The sequence below is a fragment of the Amblyomma americanum genome, chromosome 6 (genome assembly GCF_052857255.1).
Source record: "Amblyomma americanum isolate KBUSLIRL-KWMA chromosome 6, ASM5285725v1, whole genome shotgun sequence".
NCBI classification, from domain to species: Eukaryota; Metazoa; Arthropoda; class Arachnida; order Ixodida; family Ixodidae; genus Amblyomma; species Amblyomma americanum.
The window spans coordinates 47,254,014-47,262,778 of record NC_135502.1 but is presented as its reverse complement, the minus strand read 5'-3'; the positions used below and the strand labels follow the sequence as shown (position 1 = coordinate 47,262,778).

Genomic DNA, 8,765 nt, shown 5'->3' with positions numbered 1-8,765 from the left:
GATTGCTCCAAAGCACCTCGGTCCTGTTCACCCTTTTACGACAGCGGTGAATTGGAGCACAAAAATATTTCCAGCTGCCAGTGACAACACAGCAGGATGTTTCGTACAGCCTCAATATGAAGCAACCAACATATTGAGAAACTCCGAACTTGACACCGCAGCTGCACCGTTATGAACTCCTCGGGTTATCATTTTGTCGCACTCATTATAAAATTCCACCGACACAGAATTACGTTTTATTGCACCCTGCAGCAAACTTCCAGAAACATCTCAACTAAAAAGAGAAAATGACCATGCCATGGTAGAACAATGCAAAGCCTATTAATCTTTTTATTTCAGATAAATAGCGCATTCAATCCGGCTTCATTCAGTGACAGTCTTTCCCTCAATTAGGTTATTAGAATAAAATGCAGGGTGTCTTAACTGAGCTAAGTGTGTGCTACCAGTCCTCGGGTCTTCGAATCTTTCTTCCACGGAAAAGTATTTAATCCGAGGTCATCCTCACGTAAACACTACTATTCAGCCTGTCGCAAAATTTCGTCGTTAGTGTGGATTCCAGCTGCAGCATTTAAATTGCTCTTTGCGATGGTTCGCGTGCTCAGGACTTCAATCGGTAGTGCTTCAAATAATGTAGTGCTCAGCACTACATTGCATTAGTGTCATCACATTTCACATTTCTCTCGCGCGGAACGTTATAGCGAAACTCTGCTGCTTTCATACGAACAAACCAGAGCAGCCTGCTTGTTGTAGGGTGTCCGATTTTCACAGATGCGGAAGTCGGCTTGTTCTTTACTAAGTTATTCAGCGTTAAACTGCCAAAGTTCCTTTTCCTTGTGACCAGTGAAAACTATCAAACCTGGAGGATTGTTTTTTTTCGAGGTGAACCTTTGATATTCCAGCTAGGTCCGTTTCATTGAGACAGTCAATATCAAAGGACTACGCTAGTTAATTTGCCTTTGACAGGAAAATTTCCTCATCCTCTGCTTTAACTCCATGTAGTTCAAAGTGCTCTATTGTTCAAGCTGATATACTAGGAATTTTGGTTTATCGATCTAATTTCCCCAAAACGCTGCTTCGAGGTCCTCGCCTTCTTTTTGGTGCCTGAAAATCCGGGTCCTGCTTCTTTTTTTTTTTGGCTCGCCAGAGCTTTGTTGTCATTTGTACGGATGTTGTAAGGCTTTGAATCGTGGTCTGCAGGCCAGCGAGAGCAGATTCTTGTATTTCCAGCTCAGCCAAAACAGCCGACTAGGTTTCGATGTCGGCCAGTACGCCACTGTAGTTACGAATAAATTCTCCTGCCGGCTTGTCTAATAATTTTTACCCTCTCAGGCGATCACCTTTACAATTTGGGCATTTCCGCAAACCTTTAGCATCTTTGCCTTTAAAACTTTTCTCAAAGGCTCCTGAGCAGTTTCTGTAATAATTACTAAAGGAACATTCTCCACATGTGCCATAGTGGTCCCCATCTCCCACTTTTTCCTTTCGCGATGTACAGGTTCTTTGGCCTGGTACAATAGTACTATAAAACGTTCACTGTACAAAACAAGGCACTGAGGGCAGCAGTAGCAAAGGTGGTCGTGTAGTGTTAGTTCTTAGTGGGACGTTATTGTCAGTATTCTGCAGTGGCTTATCCATTCTGCTTTCGTTGGAATGAATTCGTGCAGCGAATGGCGATATAGGATCCTTAATTAGAAATGACTAATTTCGGGTTTCATGTTTTATATAAGACAACTTTCTCATGCGCATTGATGCCTGAAAGAATATAAGTTCTGTGTTTGTTAAACAAGCAAACACTTTTTCATCTTCGCCATTGCGCATATCGTACGAGCAGCTTTCCTGAGCTCACTGGGCCCATTTATTGATTTGAATCTGTTTCAAAAACTTTCTTGCAGTTAAACGTCCGTATTCCAGAATCAAGACAATCGGTACGGCATGCATCGAGATACACATCGATGTCGTACATACTCGGGCGCAGTTGTTTTTTCTTTTGTGCTAAATACAAAACCTTCTCAAACATGACCAGCCTGCAGAAGTTGGGGTTACTGGACGCGCTATTTCCTCCCTTGTTACTGCAATCGTCCCTTTCTCAGAATACGTGCTCATTATCGAGGCCAACGAAAGCAAAAAGCGGGCCTTGGTCTGTAAGCAGTGCAGCTATTAGGCACGAATTTCGCTCCTTGCAAAAAGTATGCAAAAATACGCTTTGCAAAAGGAAGGCTACAGTTGTTCCTCTAATTACACGCGAGCCTTCCGGAGCCCTTCGTGAGCAATATTTATGCAATAATAAATTTTAAGAGGGTAACGCATCGCTGGATATTATGAAAGAAATTGTAGTCAACATAAAAAAAACGAGATTCTTCTTTGTCAAGATAGACTCCTAAAAAAGTACAAATTAGCAGATTAAGCATGAGGAGGAATTTTGGGGATATTAAAAATCAGCCCCATGGCATTTAATTCTCCTTTCGTTTGTTTTTATAAAGCACAACCGGCACGGAAAACCTCTTTGCTTCGATGCTGAGAAGGAAGCGGAAGTGAAGTCTCGAAGTTGGATTAATTGGGGTCTGTAATTAGCTCGCGATAGCGTTAAGGAATTCAGTCATGCAGCCGGGTAGTTGCAGTTTTTTTCTTATGTGTAGATGTGAGGCTGAAGCTTTACCAGATCGTTTTGTTCCTGCTTTATCTTTCATCATTCCTGACCCCCTACCCTTTCATACTTTGTTTGGGCGTTTAGGGCTTTTACGGTTGAAAGCAAGTAAAGGACATTCTGGAAAAGGTAGTGTATTTGTGTTGGTTATCGACACTTCTTCTCGACCATTTTATATATTTGTTTAATTGCAAGTTTCTGCTAGAAGTAATAAAATAGCCCCCCGCCACTGCACCAATGCAGTCTACTGAGCGCTAACTTGTCGTGTACTGACAAACGGCTGTAATTAATGGATATATTTAACAATGTTTCCTGGCAGGGAAGCTTTCTCTCCTTACTCAGCCTCTCATGTAAAGCTTTCACTCAAGGGTCCTTGGTGTAGCTGTAATAATTAAAAAAATAAAAAAAACTCTCTGAAACGGTTAACTGGGGCTTAACTCCAACTTTGGCCTCTTCTTATAATCTCTACGTTATTTTACACTGTTTTATTCCTTTTTGCAACTTACCACTTTAGTGGGCTTCGAGCTGTTTGATCGGTGCAGTTAGCACTTGGCTTCATTTACGGCTTCATCACGTAGATGAGTGCTCACGCGTAGCATGTACACTGTTACCCACAAAGAAAGGAATAGGAACTAACTCTAATAGGAAATGATAGCACAACGCATAACATTTGCTAACCAATAAACCGAGAATGTCAATGCAGTTTAAGGCCTGACTCGAAGCCGCCCATTGAGCAGTATTCGAAATTTTGGTGCATGTATCCCGTGTCCCTGACTTCTTATAACGTCTAATTCCTTCATAGGCTGGCTTTAAATAGCCTCTGCTAACATCAACCCCGCTCAAGTTTACTGCACTAAGAAAGACTTCAAAGACTGTCGCAGGATTAGGCCGCATCGGCAAGGAAGCTCTTCAAGGCTTCTTGTTCACCCAGTTTAATAGTGCTTTGAAGACGCGTATAACCGGATGGACTGAAGATCGTGCATGGAATATATAGCTTCTCCTTGCCCGTGTACGTAGGGATGGTCCTTTTCTTCAGGCTACCTGAGCTTGATAAATGGCGTTCTTAGCCGCCTGGATATCCGGCGGGGATTGGCTTTTCTCACGATCCCTTCTCCATGAGCTCTTCTGAGGCCGAGTCGCTTCCTACAACGAACTTGAAAAACACAGTGATGCTCACAGGAACAGTCTGTATGGGTGCTAGAGTAGGAACAAGATCGCCTGCAGAAGGCTTTTTGGTAGGGCTTGCGGAGCGATCCAGAAGAGAAGAAATCCCGCGAATAAGCACGAAGTACGCCAAAAGGGAAGCGCACATACGTTCAGGAACCGAGAAACCCTTGTATAAAGAGGCTTGGCCAAACGCAGAAGAATCTTTGTGGCGCTTGTAGGAAGAGCGACGGGTGCTTCTCCAGGCGTTAGTGTGAAAACAAGTTTTTCTTTATTTCTTTCAAGTTATCATGTATACCTGGTTTGGATTTGAGTGCTCCACTGGATTAGTCCTATGAGTCGACTAAAGTCCGGCGATGAATTGCCGCAATGAGTTGCGGCGGCTGTGATTTTTGCGGTGGAAGTGCTTTATTAATATACATGGAATTTTTGGGCAATGGTTTCACTATGCTTTTCGTTATTTTTCTGTACTGAACAAGCTTTCACTTACTGAACAAGTCATTGCAATGCATGACCACTAGTACGAAAATGCGAACGATAAACCAGCGTACGGCCGTCCGTGTACAGTGGAGCGAAAAGAAGCGGAGTGATGAGAAGCAGAAAGTTCCGTGACGTCACCAAGGAGAATGCACAGAGCTCATAGAAGCACCTTGGGTGAGATGAAGGGGGAGTCAAAAAGCTGCCAGAGTATGGAAAAATTAGAATCAGAATTAAAATTGAAACTAGAATTGCAAATGAATAACTTAATAACGGGCATTGTAATGGGAAGACTTGCGATGGGCATTGAAATTAAAATTATTTTTCAAATAAAAAAAATCTTTTCGAATTGGAAGAGTTTCTAATGAAGACAGAATTGGAGGAATTATTATAATTACTGTCAATGAATTGGAGAGCATGCAAAGAAATAATTTGACAAGGCGAAATCTAAATTGTCATTGCTGAGAATAAATTCAGTTCGTCAGCACAAATCACTCGCTCAAATCGCTCACATAAAACACATTCCCCTCCGCCTCAATCGCATTGATCACGTCCGAAAGATTTATTTTCCAGCATGCACCGCTGATCCGCTTGGTGCCATTTGAAGTAGATTTTATATGTTTGTACTGGGAAGGGACGGCAACCTCCAACCGCGAAGTGTGAAGAGCTTTACATGCACGATGTAAGCTGACCCAGGCATGGTAGCATTATTTATCGTAAAATAATGGCGGCCGTCTAAGCGATACGTACGTTGGATGCTCTACAACAACAGCTAGAACTGTATTGAAGATTCGCTCTTCGGATGGGATTCATAACACGTTCTCCGACGAGTCATTGATGCTGCCATCCGCATTTATCTAGGCCGGGCGTTAGGGGCGGCGTTTTGCGCTTTTGTTTTTGAGCTTTATAAAATAGCTCGCCGCCATCGGCCCGCATAGTGCTACCCTTGCTGAGCAGTTTACTGTCTCTCTGCTTTATGGTACGGACAGGGACACTTTCTTTTTCGTTTTTTTTTATCATCCCACAGTACTTTTTTTCCCTCTTCTCTACTTCAACCTGCTATTTGTCTGTCTGCTCTTTCTTTCAACCTGCGCAGCATTCAGATCCGGAAGATGCTGGCTGGATATATCCTAGACAACCGAATGCAGCACTACTGTCGCCGAGCACACTTACGTGGTTGATGCTGAAAAATGCTAGCTACAGGCAACGTGTATAATCTCTATGCTTTATGGACAGAAAAAAATCACGGCAGTGCTATGTGATTTGTGGCCCCACTCAAGCAGCCAATTGTTGCCGCCGCCATGTAATTCAATCTCGCTTAAAGTGCAAAGGAATTATTCATTTTTATGCATATTTGAGGAGGTCGTGTTTTTTCTTGCCCCTTTAAAGGACGTGCCCTCATCGCGCCAGCGTGGCCGTTTGCTGAACGCTATTTTTTTTTTAATTCATGACACAAATGCGCACTCCGCCAGTTCTTCACCTTTGTATGGTCCATGTCATTGCCAGTCTTTTACTGTTCGTGCTACCTCCTTTGTTCAAGGCCGCCTCCACTTCGATATTTTGCGGCAGAGCCCGAAGCGGGTGCTGAGAGGTTAAACGATCTTTTAGTTTTTCCTGCCTGTTGCGTGCAACAAACTTAATGAGGCGCTTCGTTTTCGAGCTGAGACGCCAAAGTTTATGTCAGACATTTTGAATATATAGCTATTATTTTAAAGCTAGTTTTGGGCACAAACAAAGCTCCGTCCTAAAATACATGAGTTTAGGTTCTGCACCTATGACTTTTATGCTCATAAAAAAAGTGAGCTCGGAAGCTAGTATACGCAGCCGACAGGATTCGAACCTGTGCGGGGAGACCCCAATGGATTTCGAGTCCATCGCCTTAACCACTCGGCCACGACTGCGGATATGCTCGAAGCTTTGCATTTGTTTTCTCCTTTTGCACCTATCACTTGTATGCTAATAAAAAAGTGAGCCCGGCAGCTTGTGTACGCAGCTGACAGGATTCGAACCTGTGCGGGGATACCCCGATAGATTTCGAGTCCATCGCGTTAACTACTCGGCCACGACTGTGTATTTTTATTATTGCCGGTGAACAATACATACGCAGGAATAAAAATCTCTAGCCACGCTTTGGCCGAGACGATGGGTTAAAACATTTTCATATCAATCAGTAGTAGGCTCTGTGCCTGATAAACACATGCACAGCTGTGAAGTTCGCCAGTCGTCAACAACGTCAACAACGTTTCCGTCAACAACGTTAAATCCGCCTCGTGCGGTAGAAGCCCATTTGTGGCCCTTTTTCTCAAGGTGGGGTCAAAGACACATTTCCCAAGCATTTCACTCTAAATAATCCGAGCACCAGACCAGGGGAAAGCTTGTACCCATTGTATCACCAGTGGGTACCCGGCGGTACTGGGGATCGAACCCCGCACCACCCGCATGCGAGGCGGATGCAGTTTTACAGGCTAGTGTATATAATTGTTTTAAGCTGCTCCTGCGATATACAGCTTGAAACAAACCTAAACATGTATCGGAGTGCAGTGCAGAATAAATAGTATTGCATTTATATTCTAGATTGAAAAAATAAAAAGGAGCGTGCAACACACAGTCTGTCCGGCGGCTTATGAGCGCCTCCTATTTGTGCCGTCTGGATTTTGCGTAGTTCGTTTAACGTTGATCATAAAAAGTTGAAGCATTCAGTTAACTGGGCCTAAAAAAAACTTTTCTGACCATAGTTGTTTGACGGATGTCGTGCATCTACACTTCCCCCCCCCCCCCCCGCCCCCCGCCGGCTTTTTGCAACCCTAAAAAAACAACGATGAGGGTTAACATTACACTAGGGAGCACTAAAATCAGCGACAATTCATAATTTTTTTACCTTTCCTCTGCTCTAAAACGCGGCACAGTAGCACTAGAGATCAGGCTGTCACGTTCCTGTACTCTCGGTGCAGCACATAGAGAAAAGGTGGAGAGCGCTTCTTTGCCTTCATGTATGCGTAACGCGGTGCCCACGCATGCATGAAGGCAAAGAAGCGCTCTCCACCTAACGCATAGCAGCATCTAGGCGTCATGTCTTCATAATTCTTTAATTCATATCCCAGCCTTCCATGTTTATCCTCGCACGCTAACTCGCGCGTTGCACCATGATTAAATTACGTCCGGAGCGTCCTGCACACTGACCTTGATGATTCGCGGTGGAGTGTGCTCGCACTCCATAATTTTTCTCTGTCGAAATGATGCACTAAGAAAGGCCACGGATGGCTGGAGAAGGTTGCTTTCGCAACGCGCTATCAAGAAATTCTAGGAAGTCAATGTTTCTGCTCGCCGCTGACGCAACGGGAAAGTGCATGGGGAAGATGCTCGAAATTTTTTTGCTAACTTTGCTGCAGTAACTCTTTCGTTAGGTATCACGCGAATATTTTTGTCTGTTGCATGAAGAATAAGTGGAAGCATTTTCTATCCCCCTGCGCTCTGCTCATCCTCAGAATATGTGGGCTGGGTACCATAACTGCGAGCTTAGTGGGAGGTTGCAGTATGTTCCAGACAGGCCGGCCTATAAGGTGATAGAGTTTGCGTAACGCGGCATCTGGAATGCTGGGCTAATTTTTTCTCGATATTATTCCATACTTCGAGTTGCCTGGCAGATTTAGCTGAGGCGGTGAACGCGGTTCAAAACAAGTTAACAGAAATGACAACTGCATGCAAACCGAGCGAACGAAGATAAAGCACGTTAATCAAATAGTGATTAGCTGGTGACTTTAATGTGGAAAACACTATTGTGACAAAAAAAGAGAGATAAGACAGGCTTGTAGAATTTACCCGCATGCAAGGCAATTATGCAAGGCAAGCAGCCAGCTACACCGTTTATTCGGAAACATTTAACATGCATCCGGCTGAATCACGATGGCTGGTTCACCAGAAATTCCAATGCTCTGAGAGGTATCATTTGCGTGCTCCAAAAGGATGTTGAGTTCAAGAGGAAACAATGCAGACAACTATCATATCAAATTAATGGCCGCTTCTATGCGCTGTTGCCTATTACGCTGCAGAGAGGTGAACCTTCCGAAAAAGGTTGTCTGACGCAGCGCTTATTTTGGGGACCTACCTAAGTTCGAAAGTGATGATTATGATTTATTTATGCACATTTATGATGATGATGATGATGATGATGATGATGATGATGATGAATGTTTATGGCGCAAGGGCATCTGCAGCCAAAGAGGGCCCTGACACATGACCGCATGTGTTCATGGCCCTCTTGATCGCTTTGCGATCACGTCCAAGGTTACGCTCGCGGTAATGCAGGACGTACTACGTCCACCGCTATGAACGAGGATGGCGCTGGTGAATACTATCAAGGTTAAGTGACATACAAACATCAATACCCCCGAAAGCAGGGTATTGACAGTTCCCGCATCAGCTAAGTTCGTAGAGGACCGGACGCGAAATTGGGAGGTGTCGGATTAGAGTCCCATCGGTG

General features: G+C 44.1%; 1 non-coding gene across 1 annotated transcript; it reads right to left on the bottom strand.

Moving 5' to 3' along the window:
• Positions 1-6,104: 6,104 nt before the first annotated feature.
• On the bottom strand, positions 6,105-6,186 carry TRNAS-CGA (transfer RNA serine (anticodon CGA)). The gene has a single exon. It is a non-coding gene; the product is annotated as a tRNA-Ser (tRNA).
• Between the last annotated feature and the right edge of the window lie 2,579 nt (positions 6,187-8,765).